The sequence below is a fragment of the Stenella coeruleoalba genome (assembly GCF_951394435.1).
Source record: "Stenella coeruleoalba genome assembly, chromosome: 4".
Classification (NCBI taxonomy): Eukaryota; Metazoa; Chordata; class Mammalia; order Artiodactyla; family Delphinidae; genus Stenella; species Stenella coeruleoalba.
Genome location: NC_137149.1, coordinates 10,358,457 through 10,380,596, shown reverse-complemented (window position 1 = coordinate 10,380,596; position 22,140 = coordinate 10,358,457).

The window sequence follows — 22,140 nt, the reverse complement described above, 5'->3', positions numbered from 1 at the left end:
AATTATGACACACACACTCCTAGGGAATAGGAGAATAACTTTCCAGGTCCTTAACTTCCATATAGACTTTTTCCTAAAACTGACTTTCATGACCTGCACTTGTAGACAAGGCTCATTAGGTATCTCCTTCCATTCCTCCCATTCTGAGGCCTTCTCCCCTGCTACCCTTTCCAACTTTATAAGGAAGACATACCTGTTATCTGGAATGCTTTTGTGGTGTATGTGGGGTGCAAAAATGCTGGGGTTCTAAGCAAAGAGCAATTTAAAATATTTACAGTCATGGAGTTTCCTTTAATCTAACTACCAGGAAGGTATGTCTTTCTCCCTTTTAGAGATACCACTATTAAGGATGATAAAAACGTATTTTTAACTTGTAGGAATATTATATTGCAAAATGTGGTGAGGTTGATAACAGAGTTTATTTAATGACCTCACCTTTCTATCCCCTAATGATCACTCCTGAGGAGAGGTGCATGACAGAGGGTGAAGAGAACAGAGGTGAAACACTGAGGGTGGTGGCACCTTATAACATGCAGGTAACAAACCCGTGGCAAGGTCCAAACTTTGCCTATCTACCTTAGAATTAGAACTCAGAAACCAGAGAGTTTTCAGGCAAACAGGCATCAGCATGTTTTTCTGAATTGAAAAATGGAGGCAGACTTTTTGGATAGAAACTCAGTCTGATCTGTTGGATTCGTTTGACATGGAAGTGAGGCTTTGGCAGTTAGGTTGTATGGTACACACTTGCTCTAAAACGGCACCCGTTAAATCTCACTTCTAAACTTTTGAGGAAAACAGATTTACATATATTGGCAAAAGTGTTTTGAAATTCTCGATATTTTAATTTACCCAGTCGTAGAGCATCACAATGCTTTAATGTTATAGGGAAACTTTCTTGAACAGCTGCACATACATAAATGGCTTTTCTGAGATGTATTCAAATGTAATTTTAAAATTTTTATTTATTATTATTATTTTTTTTGCGGTACGCGGGCCTCTCACTGCTGTGGCCTCTCCTGTTGTGGAGCACAGGCTCCGGATGCACAGGCTCAGCGGCCATGGCTCACGGGCCCAGCCGCTCTGCAGCAGGTGGGATCTTCCCGGACCGGGTCACAAACCCATGTCCCCTGCATCGGCAGGAGGACTCTCAACCACTGCGCCACCAGGGAAGCCCTCACATGTGATTTTAAAAAGTAATATTAATGGTGAGATAAACGTTATTTTATTTTTTAGATAAATGTCATTTCTACCCCTTGATTTAATGCGTTTAAGTGTATGTTTTGAACTGATACCTTGTAACAGTCCAAGCAGCTGGCTAGTTTGATGAGCACTTGTGTGCTTACAGCCCTGAGATGTGACTCTAAAAGAGTCTAAAGGTTTGAAGATCAAAATATTGCCGTGGATATCACAGTAAATTAGAATTCAATAATAAAAATATCATGTTGAATTTATAAGAAATTGCTTACAAACATCATTTCTATAATACTGTTTATCCTTATAATATTTGATGGCTAAGTTAAAAACTAAATAGCAGTGTATGATTGTATTCTAAAAACATCTTCTGTTTATAGATCTTCCTGGTGATAATAGTCACCACAACTGCACTTTATTCATGAAATAAAATACATGTAAAAAGGCTTCACTTTGTCAAAAATTTAAAGTAATATATGAGAGGTAGGAAAAAAATAAAACAATAAAACCTCAATACTATGTAAAAACCTACAATTTAAAAAACCCTCCTATTTATAAGTAATATTTACATATAATATCTCATTTTAGACTTCAAATTCTGAGTCAGTACTATTGTTATGCTCATTCTACAAGAACTCTAATTTTATTAGTGTGGTATATCCATCCACTCACAAAACCTGCTCGCTCTATCGTTATCCTAACTTGCTTCATATTTCAAGCAGTACTTCTCCTATGCTGATTATATGTATCCCAGAATCATGTAAACATATTCAACTTCATTCATGAGAGAGAGAATTTGGAGATACATCGTTCCCCTGAAAAGCCCTGTGTCTAGAATATGATGAGAGCACATCATAAACTTGTCCTCAATACTGCAGGCCAACCCAATAAGGCATGGGTAGGACCTAGACTCCTCATTAAACAAAGCCAACCTTCCATCCTCTTGGATCTGTGTGGCCGTCCCCTTTCCCCCACTTTAGGAACCTGAGCGAATGATGGGAGGCAGCAGCAGTAGTGGTTAAGAATGTATAACTGTGAAATCATAGGGCCTGGATATTAATCCTGGCATTTTAACATACTAGCTATATGACCTTGAGCATAGTATTAAGTATTCTAAGCTTCAGTCTCCCTGCTGATATTGTAATAGCATTTGAAATAGCATTGTTCTGAGAGTTAAATGAGGTAATCCATTGAAAGCAGTTCGCCTAGTGATTGGAATATAACAAGCACAGCCAAAATGGGACCTATTGACTGGTTATCAATTGAGATATTTTAGGCTCATTTTCCTTCTTGATTTCAATTTTTGGGAACTTTCATTATTAATTAGTATTGCGTCTCAACTAAATTACAGGTCATTCTATTTAGTTCTTATTTTTAGCAAAAAGAAAAGCTCTGTTAAGGGTGGTAGCTGAAACCTTTGGCTTGTTTTGGATATTTTCCATGATGTTTTTAGTGGCGTGACATCTACAGTCAATTATCATGACAGGCTAGGCAAGAAATACTTGAATTAACAATTTTACCAAGTGATCACTATTTTTAACTTAGTGTATAAGACAAAAAATAGAAATGTTAGCACTGAAAACGTTTTCTTTAATCCTCTAATAGAAACGTACGTAGATCACAGCTGCTGTTTATTAAGTCAGGTGTCACACCAGTCTTCCTCACATTTTAAATCCCGTTTATTTGTAGAATGATGTTTGCTACAAGTGCAACTATCTCTCATTACAAAGCTTTTCAGTTAGCGTTTTAAGTTTTTCAAAAGCTACGTTATATGCTCATTTGGCAAGAGTTAAGATTTTATATTCTTAGAACGATACTCTATGCTACACAGATAAACTTATTTTGGGGGAAAAAATAAATGCATTTCATTATACAATATTTTGTTGTGTGAAGTTTTATAGTATTTTTCCATAGGAAACGGGTGTACATATACCTGCCCAACACTGAACCTGGGATATCTACTTTTTAAAATGCGTGCGTGATTGGTCAATAAAATAATTCTACCTCAATAAAGTCATTGGAAATATAGTATAAATATTTGTCTTTACTTAATGCTTTAGTACTTACTTAACCAATGGAAAACATAATACTTTTTCATTACCACTAAACTGACATATATATGAGTTCACTATATTTCCTTCAAATTACTATGCAAGCATATAATATATGCTGTTCATTTGCTAACACTATAAATCCTCTCAGATAGTTTTTTGATAAAAAGTAACTTTCTTGGAAGAAAACACACAAATCAAAGAACAAGTCTATTTCTTATTGAGATGATTCAATATCCTATTTCACTTATATTTTTACTCTCATTTTTTATCTATAAAGGTACTTAAAATACTAGTGATGTCACTTCTGCTCATACAATGGAGATGAGGAGTTTAAATTAATTTTCAACTTATAAACAAACACCTACTTCAGAGAAATTATTTATGTTCACATTCTTTAGCCTTTCTTTTGAATTGGCTGGGTTTTTTTTTTCTGGTCTAGGCTCTCTCCCCACCCAAAATCTAGCTTATTTTAATTCTTTTTTTCATGGTGTGGATTATAGTAGAATAGAGTTTGTTGTTTGTTCAAAATAGGTTGCCTCTAAATCTTCAAATATATACTTTAGATATGTATGAAATGCTCTTTGAGGTAAATTATATAAATAATTCCATCCCAGAATACTCTTACCATTGAAACCTCTGGCTGAAAAGCAAACACATGAAGAGAAAGATAGTGCAAGTCTATGGTAAATCTGGTCTAAGAGGTCATTAGTCCCGAAATATAATCATTTTTCTATGGCCAATTAAGGTTTGGCAAATTACTTGAATATTATAAACCTCTATTTCCTTATCCATAGAAAGGTGAATTTAAGAAAATTAGGATTATACATCTACTAACTGGGTGATTTGATTTAAAACTATATTTCATCTGTACAAATTATTCTTAAAATTCCACTAATGTTTTTTAAATAGATAGATAGGAATGTTACTTTATCTAGAATAAAATATAAATTTGATAAATTTAGATTGTGAAAGTGATAAATCCAAAAGGCATTCATTCATGACCCTTTGGAACTTTTTAAATTCAAGTTCTTTTAAAAAACATCGTGCTAGGCTACATGACAGTCTCTATGGTAAGGGCATATTCTGTATGAATTAGAGGTATTGAAAACAGAGATACACTCTGCTTGTTCTTTCCTTTTACCTCTGTTATCACCCTGCTCTCCCATGTCTCTTGTAACACTGTCGGCTCATGGTATAATAAAATTAATTTTTCTTACATTTTCTATCTATCCATCATGAATACTATTAAGTAGAGTCACTATAAAATTGATTATTTAAACCCAGAAATTTTGAGAGGGAAATGAGGAGATAAAAATAATTTAAATGACATAATTTTTATTACATAAGTTTTGGGTGTTCAGCATTAGACTTCAACATCTGTATACACTATCAAGTGATTCCCCCACAAGTCTAGTTGCCACCCATCACCATACAATTGACCCCCTTTGCTCATTTCATTCATCCCACAACCCACTTTTCTCTGGTAACCACTAATCTGATCTCTATATCTATTAGTTTATTTTTGTTTTGTTCATTCATTTGTTTTGTTTTGTTTTTAGATTCTATATTTGAATAAAATCATATGGTATTTTGTCCTTCTCTGTCTGACTTGTACTTAGCATAATACCTGCAAAGTTCATCCATGTTATCACAAATGGAAGGATTTCATTCTTTTTTTATGTCTGAGTAGCATTCCATTGCATATATACATCACATCTTCTTTATCCATTCATCCATTGATGGACACTTAGGTTGGTTCCATGTCTTGGCTACTGGAAGTAATGTTACAATGAATATAGGGGTGCATATATCTTTTTGAATCAGGGTTTTACTGTTATTTGGATAAATGCCCAGAGTTAGAATAGCTAGGTCAAATAGTAGTTTTCTTCTTAAATTTTTGAGGAATATCCATACTGTTTTCCACAGTGGTTGCACCAATTTATAGTTCCACCAACAGCGTAGGAGGGTGTCATATTCTCCACAGTCTCTCCAATAACTGTTATTTATTATCTTTTCAATAACAGCCATTCTAACAGGTGTAGGTGATATTTAATTGTGATTTTGATTTGTTTTCCCCTAATAATTAGTGATGTTGAACATTTTTTCATGTGTCTGTTGGTCCTCTGTATGTCTTCTTTTGAAAAAATGTCTGTTCAGGCCTCTGCCCAGTTTTTAATTTTTGTTTTTTAAGCTGTGGGCCTTTATTATATTGAGGTATGTTCTCTCTATATCCAATTTGTATAAAGTTTTTTTTTGTCATAAATGGATATTGAATTTTGTCAAATGCTCTTTTGTATCTTTTGAAATGATCACGTGATTTTTATACTTCATTTTGTTAATGTGATGTATCACATTGATCGACTCGATGACGATGAACCATTCTTGCATTCCTGGAATAAATAAATCCTACTTGATCATGGTGTATGATCTTCTTAATGTATTGTTAGATTTATTTTAATACCACAGACAAGACAAGACACCACAAAATAGAAGATTTTGCTGGCTTTGCAAAATGTACTTGGAAGGTTTCCCTCCTCTATTCACTGGCCATAGGATTCATGCCAATCTAACTGAGAACACGGCAACATTCACAGTACAAAATGGAGTTCTAAAATATCCATTTGCAGCTTATTTTGATTAGTTACTAATAAAAATACTTTGTTAAAAAATGGACATTCCAGGGCTTCCCTGGTGGCGCAGTGGTTGACAGTCTGCCTGCAGACGCAGGGGACACGGGTTCGTGCCCCGGTCCGGGAAGATCCCACATGCCGCGGAGCGGCTGGACCCGTGAGCCATGGCCACTGAGCCTGCGCGTCCGGAGCCTGTGCTCCGCAACGGGAGAGGCCACAACAGTGAGAGGCCCGCGTACCGCAAAAAAAAAAAAAAGGACATTCCAGGACAAATGGATACTGGGATAACAATTATAAACTGGGGAAATGTCTGACATAGGGCCCTTTAAATTGATTTTGTATCATACTCATATTTCCATCCTCAAAGTTTTGCATCCTCAAACCTCAAAATTAGAGCACTTTATATGTAGTTTGTATTGCCTATTGATTCCAACCATTGCATAAATAAGAAAAAAAATACATTGTGACATTTTTCTTTAAGGAGTATAATTAGTAAATGAATGAAAATTGTACTACAATCGTCTACATTTTCTGTCTTTTCTTCCTGCTCTTTGGCCTTAATTTACTCAAGAGTCTAAGTTTGCCTGAAAGAAACTAAATTATCATAACAGTATGTTCAAGTCCTTCTTTACTTTTTTCTTCCACACTTAGAATATACTAGGGTCTTCATGTCAATTTATTTATATGATCTATATTCTTCTATTTTATGGTGTTCTTGTCTGGTTATGGTATCAGACAAGAACACCACAAAATAGAAGATTTTGCTGGCTTTGTACTCCATTTTGTACTTTGAATGTTGTCATGTTCTCAGTTACAGTGGCGTAAAACATATGTCCAGTGAATAGAGGAGGGAAATCTTCCAAATACATTTTGCAAAGCCAGCATATATATTTTTCATATATTTAGATCATATATGTAAAATAAAATTATTTTTTAAAAATGAGTAGTTAAAACCTGCAATAACTTGAATCATGCTTATAGCCTCTAGTAATATGAAAACTTGGTCAGCAGCAAAAGAATAGTTGAGGAAAACCATTAACCTTAATTGGGGCTATGGTAAAATAGAAGGAATTGGGCTTTCTGAAAACAAAATTTTGAAAACAAAATTCAGTACTATGTTTTGTTATTAATAACATTAAATCTGAAGAAATATTCTTGAGATCCCCTTTGCTTTTGGTAAATAGAATAAAAAGATATCATCGTTGTGAGGAACTGAACGTGATAATTTACAGGAAATCATTTTTTTTTTTGAAATGTACAAATGTAAAGTGTCATTATCGTAATCCTCATATGGTTTTTGGTCTTGCATACAGTTAATAATTAGATACAGACTCTGAAGACAATGGTCCCCTAATATTGTTCCTATGCTAAGGCCATGCAAATGCTAATGTGCTATTTGAAATAATAGACCTCTACATGGAAACCCTCCATAATGTCAGCTACCAATATACCTCGCATCAAGTGGAGTAGTTCTTCTTTTCTAATACAAGTGTTGCTACCCAGGAAAAAAAGTGTTAGATCTTAGAAACTATGTTCCTTAGGATAATACTAGCTTCCAATACTTCATATTTTTTTATCTAAATTAAGAAATATCCCCCATTTCTTCCTCTTTAATATATATATATATTACATATATATATATTACATATATATATGTAATATATATATTTTCTCCCAGTATTACTACATATATAGTAATTTGGTAAGTTAAAAACCCTCCCTTAATCTATAATTCTTTCACAAAGTAGGTTTTATTTATATCTTCAAGCAGAGTTAATAGTGCTTACTTTTTGTCTGTTTGATAAATAAATTATCAAGGCCACCTTTAAAATACTCAAATGCCTTTTCTCAACTACTGTCTTTCCATATTACCTTTTGTTATTGTCTTTTTCCTCTTCTATTTTTCTTATCTTTTCCCCCTAATATTTCTGAAACTTAGTTTCGTATTCTGTTTTGGTTATTCTATGAATTTTATATTTTATCTCTTTTATGACCCTTATTTACCCTTGACTACTTTTTCCATCTTCTCCTCCAACAAACTGAAACAGCATTTTTACTACATAAGTCTTTGGGAATATTTTGCTAAAGTTTATTTAATGTGATACTGTAGACTGATTTCTTCACTTTTTATAATTAATAAATACAATATTTTGAGTAATTATTGGTATATAATAAAATGTTTTAAATATAAAATATTAAAATACCAGAAATCACTATAGAATATGACAAATTTTTATCCTGAACTTTTGTTTTTATCAAATTATGAACAAGGCTAAAAATTAATATGCTCTTATTTGCAGATTATTCTAATTGACCATATACTTTTCCATTTTCTTTAATTAAATAAGTAACAAAGATCTGCCTAAGATATTTTTATTAGTCTTTCTATAAAGATAAATGTATTCTTTCCTTTTTTCCTTTTATTTACAAATTATATTCTATTCTACAAAATAAAAACTTTAAAACTTGTGCATATAAATTACAAAACTTATAAAATATATATGACATAATTTAAAGGTCCAACAATTTTATACTGATGATATAGATTTGTTTACTCAATACTCACTAATCCCTTTTAATCATACTTTCTAGGAGAAGAGGAGAACATGCCAGGTAAAACTACACTTCCTAGACCTTTTTCTAGTTAAGATTTTAGGCATGACATAGATTCAGCTATTGGATTTCAAGGAAGAATTAAGCTCCATGTAGAAAAAGGCGTCCATTTTGAAGAAGCAGATCAACGGACGAGAACGTGTGCTTTTGGATCCTGTACTGATGTCCTGCTCCTTGAGACTGCTTCAACTTTGGCAGCTTCCCCTTCTTGGCAGAGGAGAATTGGTTCTATAAACTGCACTTCATAGTCGTGCAACTTCTGATTGTGAGCCAGCAGATAATACCCTTGGTGGTCCAGTTCTGCAGTGCGGATTAGTAGAACTTTCTACAGGTTGCACTTTCACAGTGATTTCATAAGGTAGCTACAGTTCTAAATAGCTAAGGTGGTACTGTTGCTAACAACTCAAAGCATTAAATATTTGAGTAACTGTTATCAGTAACAGCCATTGGCCACACACTTTCAAGAATATGGGAAGTTGGAATTTGCTAGTTAGTTTTGAAAGCAATAAAGTGAGGAAAAGTTAATCCATTAAAACTCCACATTTAGTTACTTGGATTGTCACTGATGAGCACCTGAAATTAAGTAATAGAAGGCATTAAAGGCAAGTCTGGGTGGCCAAATCTTTGCTGCAAAAATCATTAGGGGTTTTGCAAGTAATGAAAAGACTATGGGAAGTCTGGGTGCTTTAATCAATCAGGAAAATCTTTAAAAACTAGAGAATGAAGGGCACCAGCTTTTAATTTCTTATCTCATAGCAAAGTCAGAAGATCTGAGGGTATCTATGACTAACATAAAAGAATTATTTTATCTCTTATAACAATACAGTTGCTGTACATGAAAATGAGATTCCAGGTCTCATTCTGTGGGCTGGTGAATTATAAAGTAGGTTCAATTTTCCAGATATCTTTAGTGAAAGTTAGAAAATTTATGGAAGTTGGTGGATCCCAAAATTGTAATAATGGCATTTAGGAAGCATGCATGACTAAGAGTACTTTGAAATAGCCAACGTACACCAAGGTTCTCCCCCTCGAATAAGAGAAACTTTCTTTCTGACTGATGAATCACCCAAGATATTCCTTTGTAAAAGCCAGGCAGGTCTTCCCATGCCACCCTTCATTTTTTCCAGATTTAAATTAGAGGGCATCACAACGGTCAGAATGGCCATCATCAAAAAATCTACAAACAATAAATGCTGGAGAGGGTGTGGAGAAAAGGTAACACTCTTGCACTGTTGGTGGGAATGTAAATTGATACAGCCACTATGGAGAAAAGTATGGAAGTTCCTTAAAAAACTAAAAATAGAACTACCATACAACCCAGCAATCCCACTACTAGGCATATACCCTGAGAAAACCATAATTCAGAAAGAGTCAATACCACAGTGTTCATTGCAGCACTATTTACAATAGCCAGGACATGGAAGAAACCTAAGTGTCCATCGACAGATGAATGGATAAAGAAGATGTGGCACATGTATACAATGGAATATTACTCAGCCATAAAAAGAAACCAAATTTAGTTATTTGTAGTAAGGTGGATGGACCTAGAGACTGTCATACAGAGTGAAGTAAGTCAGAAAGAGAAAAACAAATACCATATGCTAACACATATATATGAAATCTAAAACAAAAATGATTCTGAAGAACCTAGGGACAGGACAGGAATAAAGATGCAGACGTAGAGAATGGACTTGAGGACACAGGGAGGGGGAAGGGTAAGGTGGGACGAAGTGAGAGAGTGGCATGGACATATAAACACTACCAAATGTAAAATAGATAGCTAGTGGGAACCAGCCTCATTGCACAGGGAGAACAGCTCGGTGCTTTGTGACCACCTAGAGAGGTGGGATAGGGAGTGTGGGAGGGAGATGCAAGAGAGAGGAAATATGGGGATATATGTATATGTATAGCTGATTCACTTTGTTATACAGCAGAAACTAACACACCATTGTAAAGCAATTATACTCCAAAAAGATTTTTAAATAAATAAATTAGAGGCCAGAAATCAACAAAGCACAAAGAGCTAATTATTAAGTTTTACCTTGAATGAAAGGCATACTTACTAGAAGAGGGGCAAGATTTTATCATTTATAAAAGGAATGGATTCTGAGGTTTCTTAGAACAGGGAATAGAGAACGATTTTAGAGCAGAATAAATTCACTGATATGAGTGTATATACTACATGTCTCATATAAAAATATGCTACCTTGATTTTCTGAGAGTGGTTCTAATTCCCAAAGCAGTAGATGAAATACAGATTCCATGCTGGCCTACGATAATTGAGATTGAAAGTCCAGAAATCCCTTGACATAAAATAACTATTACTGCCATTTGGTCCCATTTTAAGGCAGCTCTGAATGACAAGTGGATTAAGAACTTCCAGGAGTATATTTGGGTGTCCTAATTATCAGGAAAGAAAGATTACCTTTGGAGGTTTAAATCTACAGTGATTTTTGGGTGTTGGTTAATTGTTTTCATGAGTGATTAGAGACTTGTATAAATCAATAATAGAAAATATAAGTAGACGTATTAGGATAAACCTTACAAAATGCATCCAGGCTATGAAAATGCTTGTTTCCATATGAATGCTTAATAACTTGGTTCTATATCTTGAAGAACATCTCAGTAACCAGCTGAACAATATGACTTCTTCTTAGAAATCCTATTTCTCCAGCCAGTCATCTCAATGCTTTATCAAATGGCTCCTGCAATTTGTTGTAGTGACAGGAATAGAGATTATGCACAGGAGCAACAATATGAATTTTGTATTTGTCATTGGTGATCAGTCTACTGCTACTGTTAAGTTTCTAATCTGCTAACTCAGAGGCAAATGATAAACTGCTCCAAATGATGTCGTATCTTCAGACCAGACAGTCATCCAGTGCTAGATCAAGTATACTGGTCCCCTTCTATCAAGGAGGGCAGAGTAATTTTCCCTTGCTCTTTATCTTTACCTGTCTTTCTCACCAACACAGTTCTTCTGGTGATAACAACTATGAATCTTCTAAATACCTAACACACCATCATGATTTTCCACACAATAGTATCTCAAAGAAGGGTTTCATGTTATATAGAAAAATGAGCTTGTGTTCAAGATTCACTAGGCAAGGTGATACACTGACTTATTTGACTTCTGCAGGCCTGTTTGCATTTATAGATGCTGTCACTGCACTGTATTATGCTTTATTTTTGCTGCTGTTGTTATCCAGAAGCTTAAATATGGGAAAAAGGAATGTATATGGAAACGGAATAAATAAAGGATTTGACTATAGAGAGATCAAGGATTGGCTCATTGGTGCTGATTCCATAGCCCTTGCAGAATTCCTTCCTGTACTTCATAGAATGAAAAGTTTAGAAACAACATCTTCCCTTGTTTCTTACAGCTAGGATTACAGATGTTATTTGTCCTCTTTCAGTTCTGTTCAAAATTACTTCATATTGCTACACATGGAAAAGAGACAGGGAGAAAAGAATACCTTGATGGCAGGGATCATTTTCAGGCCTGACGTTCTTAGCTCGATGCTGCTGAAGCTGTAGGTAGCTTTCTGATATTCTACCCTCCTGACTACGGCAGAGACTCAGTTATGCAGTGTAGCCTGGAGAGTTTTTATTTCTGTAATTCTAAAATTATACATTTATTTGGACAATAAAGTGCTATCTGTCTCTGTAACTAAGAATGGAATTCTCCCATTTCAACTGCTGTCAAAATTCAAGACAATAATTCCTTGTGAAAACTGAAGAAGCCTAATATAACTATCACAGGTGTCAAATTCCAGAAATAAAAATTATTTATCATAGCCTGAAAGCAACTGTACTGAAACGAGTAGAAGGATTAGAACGGCTCTCCTGGGAATATATTCATGTCTCCTTATGTGAAATAGGTGAAGGGTTGCTCTAGCTCTAGGAATACTTAGAAATAAAACAAGACCTGGGATATTATAAGCAGTAATAGAATAAATTATGTGAACTTCAAATTCAAAAATTATTTCAAAATTGAAAGCCACAAAATAAAAAATTCTAGGGATACACGGTGTCAAGATATTGTGGATTTTCGTGCAGGTAGTAATAAAATAACTATACTTTTAGAACCATATATATTTTTTCTTTTTTAAAAAAAAATTTTATTTATTTTTGGCTGCGTTGGGTCTCCGCCGCTGCATGCGGACTCTATCTCTAGTTGCGGCGAGCGGGGGCTACTCTTCGTTGCAGTGCGCAGGCTTCTCATTGCGGTGGCTTCTCTTGTTGCAGAGCATGGGCTCTAGGCATGTGGACTTCAGTAGCTGTGGCACACGGGCTCAGTAGTTGTGGCTCGCGGGTTCTAGAGCACAGGCTCAGTAGTTGTGGCGCACGGGCTTAGCTGCTCTGCAGCATGTGGGATCTTTCCGGATCAGGGCTCGATCCCATGTCCCCTGTATTGGCAGGCAGATTCCCAACCACTGTGCCACCAGGGAAGTTCTAGAACTATATTTAACACAAATAACATGCAAATTCTTTATTAGAAAGTACAACGGTTTTCTACATTATTTGATTATGTAGTGTTTTTAAACAACACTCCCAAAATTGCCTGAGCAAGCCTCAGCTGGTTGCTGAGTGGTTTCCTAAAGTGGGTGGCCCTGTGGTGTCTCATGTAGGTCCTAGCGTGTTACAGCAATGCTGCCTGGAATATCATCTCCACCTCATCCTTCACACCATTTCATGCGACTCCCACTTTCCCTTCAAACCTCTATTCATTTAGCCACCTCGAAAAAGATTCCTGTTCAGTTCTTGAGGGAAATTCTGAGCTGGTGCCTCACCTGAGCTGGTGTTCCTGGAGCACCCTATTTGTATGTAACAATATTTTATGTACTTACTACAACGTACAATAATTATCGCTTGGTTCATTTTTACCACTAAACTATCATGTCTAATGAGTATTTTTCTTTTTAAAAAAATTTTTATTGGCGTATAGTTGCTTTACAACGTTGTGTTAGTTTCTACTGTACAGCAAAGTAAATCAGCTATACGTATACATATCCCCTCCTTTTCGGATTTCCTTCCCACTTAGGTCACCACAAAGCACTGAGTAGAGTTCCCTGTGCTATACAGTACGTTCTCATTAGTTACCTACTTTACACACAGTATCAATAGTGTATATTTTCACTATATATGTCATCCCATATACCCATATATATATGGGTATATATGTCAATCTCCATCTCCCAATTCATCCCACCACCTCCTCCCCCTTGGTATCCATATGTTTGTTCCCTACGCCTGTGTCTCTATTTCTGCCTTTCAAATAAGATCATCTGTACCATTTTTTTTTAGATTCCACATGTATGTGTTAATATATAATATTTGTTTTTCTCTTTCTGACTTACCTCACTCTGTATGACAGTCTCTAGGTCCATGCACGTCTCTGCAAATGACCCAATTTCGTTCCCTTTTACGGCTGAGTAATATTCCATTGTCTATATGTGCCACATCTTTATCCACTCCTCTGTTGATGGACAGTTAGGTTGCTTCCATGTCCTGGCTATTGTAAATAGTGTTGCAATGAGCATTGGGGTGCATGTGTCTTTGCACGCCTGCTGCCAGGCACTAGGAAAAGCCCGTGCTAGGGCTGGCCCTCATGCATCTGCTGCCGGGCACTAACGAGTATTTTTATTGATTGATTTATTTATTTGTGGTACGCGGGCCTCTCACTGCTGTGGCCTATCCCGTTGTGGAGCACAGGCTCCGGACGCGCAGGCTCAGTGGCCATGGCTCACGGGCCCAGCCGCTCCGCGGAATGTGGGATCTTCCCCGACCGGGGCACGAACCCATGTCCCCTGCATCGGCAGGCGGACTCTCAACCACTGCGCCACCAGGGAAGCCCTAACAAGTATTTTTAAAAAGCTCTTTACCTCATTATCTTGTAGTCCCCAGCACAGGACTGGTTATTTTACTTCAGTCATAATAATAGTATGAAAATCTTGATTATGGCGGGGTTTTTTTCATAAAGATGATCCATGGACAGGAGAATCATGAATGACTGAAATATAATTAAGAAATACTAAGATACATGCTGTAGTAGCTGTCCCTAGATCACTCATTATAGCAGAACCTGCTGCCTCTACGGATCACTTTACCTCATTCTTCACAGAAAGGAACTCAAAATCTTTGAACATATTGGAAAAAGAATGTTATCTTTAGTTTCCAACAAACTTGGTTTACCAAAGATTCTCTCGGGAACCTGAGTCAAATACATTTCTAAAATAATATTCATTGGAATTTAATAAAATTAACATAATACTAATTTTGATGAATGAATAAATCATTTCCCATAGCAAACTTGAAAAATGAGTAGCAAATAAGGTACCAGTCAGTCATTTCAAGTATCAAGACCTATTTAATTAAAAGTTATTTAAAAGGTCTATTTTGATCTGAAAATAGCTAAACTATACTAGTTATTTCTTGCATTGTGATAAACAGACAAACTTAGTGGGTTAAAAGGATAAGTACTTGTCATTGCTCGTCAGTCTGTGGGTCAAGTGAGAGGTTCTACTGAACAACATATACAGGCTCAGCTCATCTGGGTTGGGATTGCTCATGCATTTGACAGGTCAGCTGGGTATGTCTACTCCAGGATGGTTTCATTCATATGTGTTGGCTATCTCTTTGGCTGGTATTAGCTGACATAGGCGGAGGTAACAACATTGCTCACAACCCAACAGGCTAGTACTGGCTTGTTTAAATTTAGCAGCAGGATTCTGAAAGTAAGTGGAACATAAAAGACCTTTTGGACGTATGCTGAAAATTGGCACACAAACCATTCTCTTCCATTCTACTTTGCAAAGTAAGTCACAAAGCCGGCCTAAATTTAAGGGCTAGGAAATAGACTCCACCCCCTTAATAGCTGCAGCTGCAAAGTGATATTGCATAGGTCATGGATATAGAGGACTGATGAACTGAGGCCACTTTTTGTAAGCAATATAATCATCAAGATTAAGGGGGAAATACATAACCTGGAAATAAAACCCATTCTATCAAAGATGTTAAACTACGATAGAAGACGCAATGAAGTAGCAATGGTAAACATAAAAAGGAATTGTTCTGGTATTAGTTTAAAATTTGGAAAAATTAATTTTGTATGTCTATGTATATTATATATAGTATATATTATGTATACATATGTATTTATATCCTCTCACAATAATATGAGTCATGATCATTTAAATGCTAAGGTGTCAAATTTTTATTCATCAGTATTTATTTGAAGGAAACAAAAGACCTATGCTATCTTTAAACAACGCTGAGAAGAAGAAAATCCAGGCTTAAGTCAGTTTGAGCCTCAGCAAACCCACTCATGTCAAAGTGTAGAGATATTAACAAAGCTTTTAGATTTTGAGAATGAGTTCACAACAGACACAGAATGATTAACTAATTCATAATTGCAAATTTAACTTCCAATTATTTTTGAAAGAGGAAGCCAGTGTCTCAGATTGATATTTTGCTTTGAGGTCAAAGACCTCTTCATAATATAGTTTGAGCCGAGATCTTCAACATATCTGTTTCATTCTAGAAAATATACACATTTCTCATACTTTTCATACTATTCATGATAACAATTGATTTTAGTTTGAAAATAATAGCTAAAACATTGACCATTCAAAGAATATTATTTTATATAACAGAATTTAGGTAGTTAGAAAAGCTTTCAAGCATTTTTAGTAAAACTTCTGCGATGGAAATGAGAATGAAAAAGGATTGTGATGAACATATTTCTCATCATTCACAGAATATTAATTTAAGATATAATGCAATTTAGTTGAGCCTGAATTGAACAATTATTTGTGTCAGTTATTTCACTCAGATGATTACATCTAATTCTTATAACAACATTTTAAAGTATTTTTTAATGTCTTTATTTTTTAGAGTAGTTTTATGTTCAAAGCAAAATCGAGAAGGTACTGAGATTTCCTATATACTCCCTGCCCACCTCACTCTCTGTGTTGTACATTCTATGGGTCTGGGCAAATGTATAAAGACATATACCCACCACTATAGTATTAAACAGGGCAATTTCACTGCCCTAAAAAATCCTCTGTGCTTTGCCTATTCATCCCTCCCTACCCTGAAGCCCTGGAAATCAATGACCTTTTTACTGTCTGCACAGTTTTGCCTTTTCCGGAATGTCATAGAGTCGGAATCACAGTATGTAACCTTAACAAATTGACTTCGTTCACTTAGTAATATGAATTTAAGTTTCCTCCATGTCTTTTCATGGGTTGATAGATCATTTCTTTTTAGTGCTGAATAATATTCCACTGTTTGGATGTACCACAGTTTATTATTCCATTCACCTACTAAAGGACATCTTGGTTGCTTCCAAATTTTGGCAATTATGAAGAAATATACTATAAACACCCATGTGCAAGTTTTTTTTTTTTTGGACAGAAGTTTTCAATTCATTTGGGTGAATACCAAGGAGCATGAATGCTGAATCCTACAATAGGGTATGTTTAGTTTTGTAAGAAGTAGCCAAACTGTCTTCCAAAGTGGTTGTACCATTTTGCATTCCCATCAGGAATGAATGAGAGTTCCTGTTGCCCCACATATTCACCAGCGTTTGGTTTTGTCAGAGTTCTGGATCTGGCCATTCAGTTAGGTGTGTAGTGCTATCTTTTTACTTTTTTTTTTTTTTTTTTTTTTGTGGTACGCGGGCCTGTCACTGCTGTGGCCTCTCCCGTTGCGGAGCACAGGCTCTGGACATGCAGGCTCAGCGGCCATGGCTCACGGGCCCAGCTGCTCCGCGGCATGTGGGATCCTCCCGGACCGGGGCACAAACCCGTGTCCCCTGCATCGGCAGGTGGACTCCCAACCACCGCGCCACCAGGGAAGCCCGTGTAGTGGTATCTTATCGTTGTTGTAATTTGCATTACACTGATGACATTAGATGTGGTGCAGCTTTTCATATGCTTACTTGCTATCTGTATATTTTCTTTTAGTATGCTCACCATTTTGAAAATAAAGAATATGAGAATCAAAGAGTTTAAGTAACTGTCAAGGTTACACAGTTGAGAAGAGTTGAGACTTAAGTTCTAGATGAACCATCTGATTTCAAAGCTCAAGTTATTTCTACCATACTATAGTGCCCTTTGGTCCATCCCAACTACAACATTGTACTATTTTAAAATGCCATATATTTGAAAGTACTTTTCTGAGTTGTATTAAAGGAATTAAATGGTTCCTTTTTAGTAATTTCTCAAAGAAATATATTTTCTTATTTGCCTGCCTTTTCATAGGCACAGATACTAGTGGTTATCCTTAGAATCCTTCTAATCTATCATTTGTATTCTTTACTCCCTCCTTATTACAGAGATAATGTCCCTAAACAACAGCAAGCACTCTGACATTAATAATTCAAGGTCGTAAGAAATATCACACATTCAACCATCTTTCAGTTATTTAATAAGTATTAATTAGGCACTTAGTGTTTAAACTTCATTGACAAACAGAGGAGGCAATGAGATCAAATACTATAGTCTAAATTGTGAATAATAGTAGTGCTGAAAATAAATGCTAATTGCCTTCAAGAAAAATAAAGGTTAGCATGAATATTAAAGGTTAGCTGCCATATTCCTTCTATTAAATAATGGTTGAAATCTCAAGCATGAGTCAAATCCAAAAGAAGTAAAATTTGCAAAGATAAAGCAAAGGTAGAATGAATGAATTTGTATTGTTAATGTTGCTGGTTTGTTTTTACAGTGCAGAAGCTGAGGCAATAATAAAATAATAAAAGAAGCTGAGGCAAGGGAAAAAAAAGGTACTGAAACTTCATTATTATGTCCAATTGTGGGGAGAAACTAAGATGTAGGTTGAGGTCAGAGTATCCTCTTGTGTTGTGATGAGCTTTAGCCAAACTCTTTACAGAAAACAAAGGTATAAAGCTATATGTATTGAGGTGGAATATGAAGAACAACCCTTGGATGCACATGGAAATCTCCTACGCTCAAATAAGTAAGTTAATAAAAGGTTTTTAAATATTTTGTATGTGTGGGCGTCAACAGTCATATTTACAGATCCTGCCTAACCTGAAAAATTAGTGTCAATACAATTGCATTCTTTAGCTTTACATCGCAACTCAAGCTTTCTGTCTCATAAAATCACCACCACCAACAACAAAATAAAGACAAAAAAATGTAAAAGCTACCAGTGTTTCTAAGGGGAAGAGGAACAAACAATAAAACTGGATAGGTGTAGGAAATGGAACTACCTCTGCTTGGCTTAGTTCTTCCTTTTCTTCTTTGGGATTATTTCCTTTCAAAAAGGATACAGTCTTCTAAGTTCTTTAATGCCAAAAATTTTAATTCTGGTAAAAAACTTATTCTGTAATAATATGTCTGCAGTTATCCCACCAACTTCCAACAAGGTGAGACTGCTTACTTCTGAGTGTGGCATGAAGAAGCCCTTTACTGCCACACATTTAAGTTATAACCTTGCCTTTGTCAGTTAAAAAGAAAAATAGTATTTCGATCTCTATCTGCTTGAGTCCTATGTCTGTTTCTTAATGTTTTAGAATTCAGAGAGACAAGATGGCTGTTATTTATTGGGTCCTTCCAAATTTACAGCCCTCAAACATGTAAATTATTCACTATTTACTTGGTGTTGTCAGACATGGGATTTGTACCTAAGTGGGATATTAGGAATGGTCTAGAGAACGTTCCCTATGAGGGAGTGAAGGATGCAGAAGTAGCTAGATGGAGAAGTTGAACTACAATTCAGTATAATATAAGCCTCCTCAATATCATGGGTAATTAAGAAGTGGAGATGACCCTTCCTTCCTTTTTCCTTTTTTCTTTTTCCTTCCTTCCTTCCTTCTTTCCTTCCTTCCTTCCTTCCGTCCTTCCTTCTTCCCCCTTCCTTCCTTCTTTCTTTTCTTTTTATAAATCTTACAACTTTTTGCAATTATCTGATCTTAAATTCTTTCAGTCTTTTCTCATAATGGCTACCTTAAACGCTCTATGATCCATTTATTAAAAGCACTATGTGGTCAGTAACCAATTCTCTATTAAATTAGAAAACTAAAAAGTCAATCCCTACTACTCAAATAGGAGAAGCATATAAGAATAGCTTTGTATAGGAAATTAATTGAAATATGTTAGCCTGACAAGCAGTAATTTTTAAGATTTCTTTGGCACCTGGAAAGAGGGCTGAATCCTAGATTGTAATTGAGAGCAAAGGGCTAGAACCAGTCACTTTCCCCTAATTAAGAATATGAGAGGTTTGGGGGGCTTTCATTTGGTTGATTTGTTGTTTATCTGGTCAATTTCTTGCTAAGATGCACTAAAAGAAGACAGAAAACACAAGTGAAGATTGAGAGAGCAAGAAACAGCAACATGTCACAGCAACGTGATGGGAGGGCAAAGTGTGATTTGACCAAAACACTGAGCAAAATTTTAAGAACAGGTGTGACTAATGTTCAACTTCATATGTAGTAGGCAAACTGTAGATGTCATCTATGTATCCACTAAGCCATCTCAGAGTTATGTTTTTATGAATATTATTTATTTCAACAAGTAAGTATATGTCTGTGCTATTAAACATGTATTCTATTTTAAGACTCTTCCCATTAAAAAAAATAGTGTTGTTCTCCATCTGGCCAATATAGAATCTAAAAGTAATGATCCATGTGAATAATGAGAACAGCCTTAAATTAAATTAATTAAGCAGAGGTAAGAAGTCCCTTCTACATGAGACTCATAATATTATCCCTCAGGAATTTTCAGAGATGTCTGGGAAGGCATGTGACTTTCAGTAATGTATGAATGGAAATTAAGTTAACCTTAGATATATCTTAAAGAGCAGAGTGACTCTGGATGAGCTATGAATTACACTGTTTAAGACTCTTCCTATTTGTTCATTTATTAATTTATGTTACTAATAATTGTTGAGTGCATGTTACTGTCCAGGTAATATAGAAGCCACTGGGCATGCGATAATAAAGGAGACAGACCCAGTCTTGGTCTTCAGGAAGCTTACGTAGGCATCACTCATTTTATTGTGCTTCACTGATATTGCATTTTTCAAATTGAAAGTTTGTGGCAATCCTACACAGAGCAAGACTATTGGCACCACTTTTCCAACAGCATTTGCTCACTTTGTGTCTCTGTGTCACATTTTATTAGACAGAGTACTAACCTGTGCATAAAACCAGGGCTTGAAATTCCCAATGTCAAGAAAAGAACCACAAGTGAATAGTAGGTTAAACCTTTTTTGGAGTTCATAGGGCTGGGAAGAGTTTCCATTCCCCCCAGCCAGAATCAGAAAATCCCATAAAGACAAGGCATTGGTTAGAGACCTCCAAAGGGTCATGCCCTAGACTGCAGCTAGATTAGGCCTAGATTAAAAAGTATTCTGGACACACATGAAAATGCTTAAATGCAAATCTCTAAAAGGTAAAACTAATCTTCATTAATTTATGTGTGTGCAAGAACAAAGTCCTATACTCCGTGAATATAGCACTCAAAACACAAAATCCATGATGAACAGTATCCAAACAAAAATAATTGGTGAGTAATGAAGAGGAAAATATAAAATATAAACAGAAAAAATAAATTAATAGCAATTATAGAGAAGAAGAAATAGGCAGAAAACCTTATAACTTCTATTATAAATATTATTACTATGCTCAAGGATGGCAAAGAAAACTTGAACATAATGAAGAGAAAAATGAAAGATTAAAAAAAGGTGTGAGTGGATTCTACATATGAAAACTAAAATATTTTATTTAAAAAATAAACAGGATGATAACAGAAAAATCGATATTTCAGAAAATATCATTGAGAAGAAAATGTCATTGAGTCTAAAGAAGAAAATGTCATTGAGTCTAAAGACACAATAGACATTATCCAATATAAAAAAGCAAGACAGAAAACAAAAAAAAATGAATAGACCTACAGTGACCTGTGGGATACATACATGTATTGTAATTGGAATTCCAGAATGGAGGTGAAGAGGGGGAAAATATTTAAAGAAGTAATAACTATAAATTTTCTAAATATAAAGGAAACACTGAAATCCCAGATACAGGAAAGTCTCCTAAATAACTTTAAGTTGAATAAACATAAAATAAACCACACCAAGAACATCAAAGGCTGAAAACAATAAAGAGAATCTATTAAAGCAGTCAGAAAACAAAAACAAATGTTATGTATAGGGGGGAAAGATAATTACATATTCAGAATTCTATGCCTAGTAAAAATATCTTTCAAAACAAAGGTAAATCAAAGATGTTTTAGAAAAATGAAATGTGGGAGAATTCTTCATCAGTTGACCTGTACTACCAGAACATTTACAAAGATCTTTAAGAAAAAGAAAAAGAGTACCAAATAGAAATTAGTATATACACAATTAAATGAAGAATGAATTAAACTGCATATATGTGGGTCTATATAAGACACAGTATTCCTGATTTTTAATATCTTTTAATGATAATTGACACCTTATTGTGGATTTTGGAGTATATGGTTAAGTATAATGAAGCCAAAATAGCACAAAAGATGAGAGGAGGAAAATGGAAGTATATACACTGTTATAAGCATCTTTAACCATCCATAAAGTATAATATTATTTTAAGGTAAATTCTAAATCAAAGATGTATTTTACAAACCCATGAGTAACCACTGAGA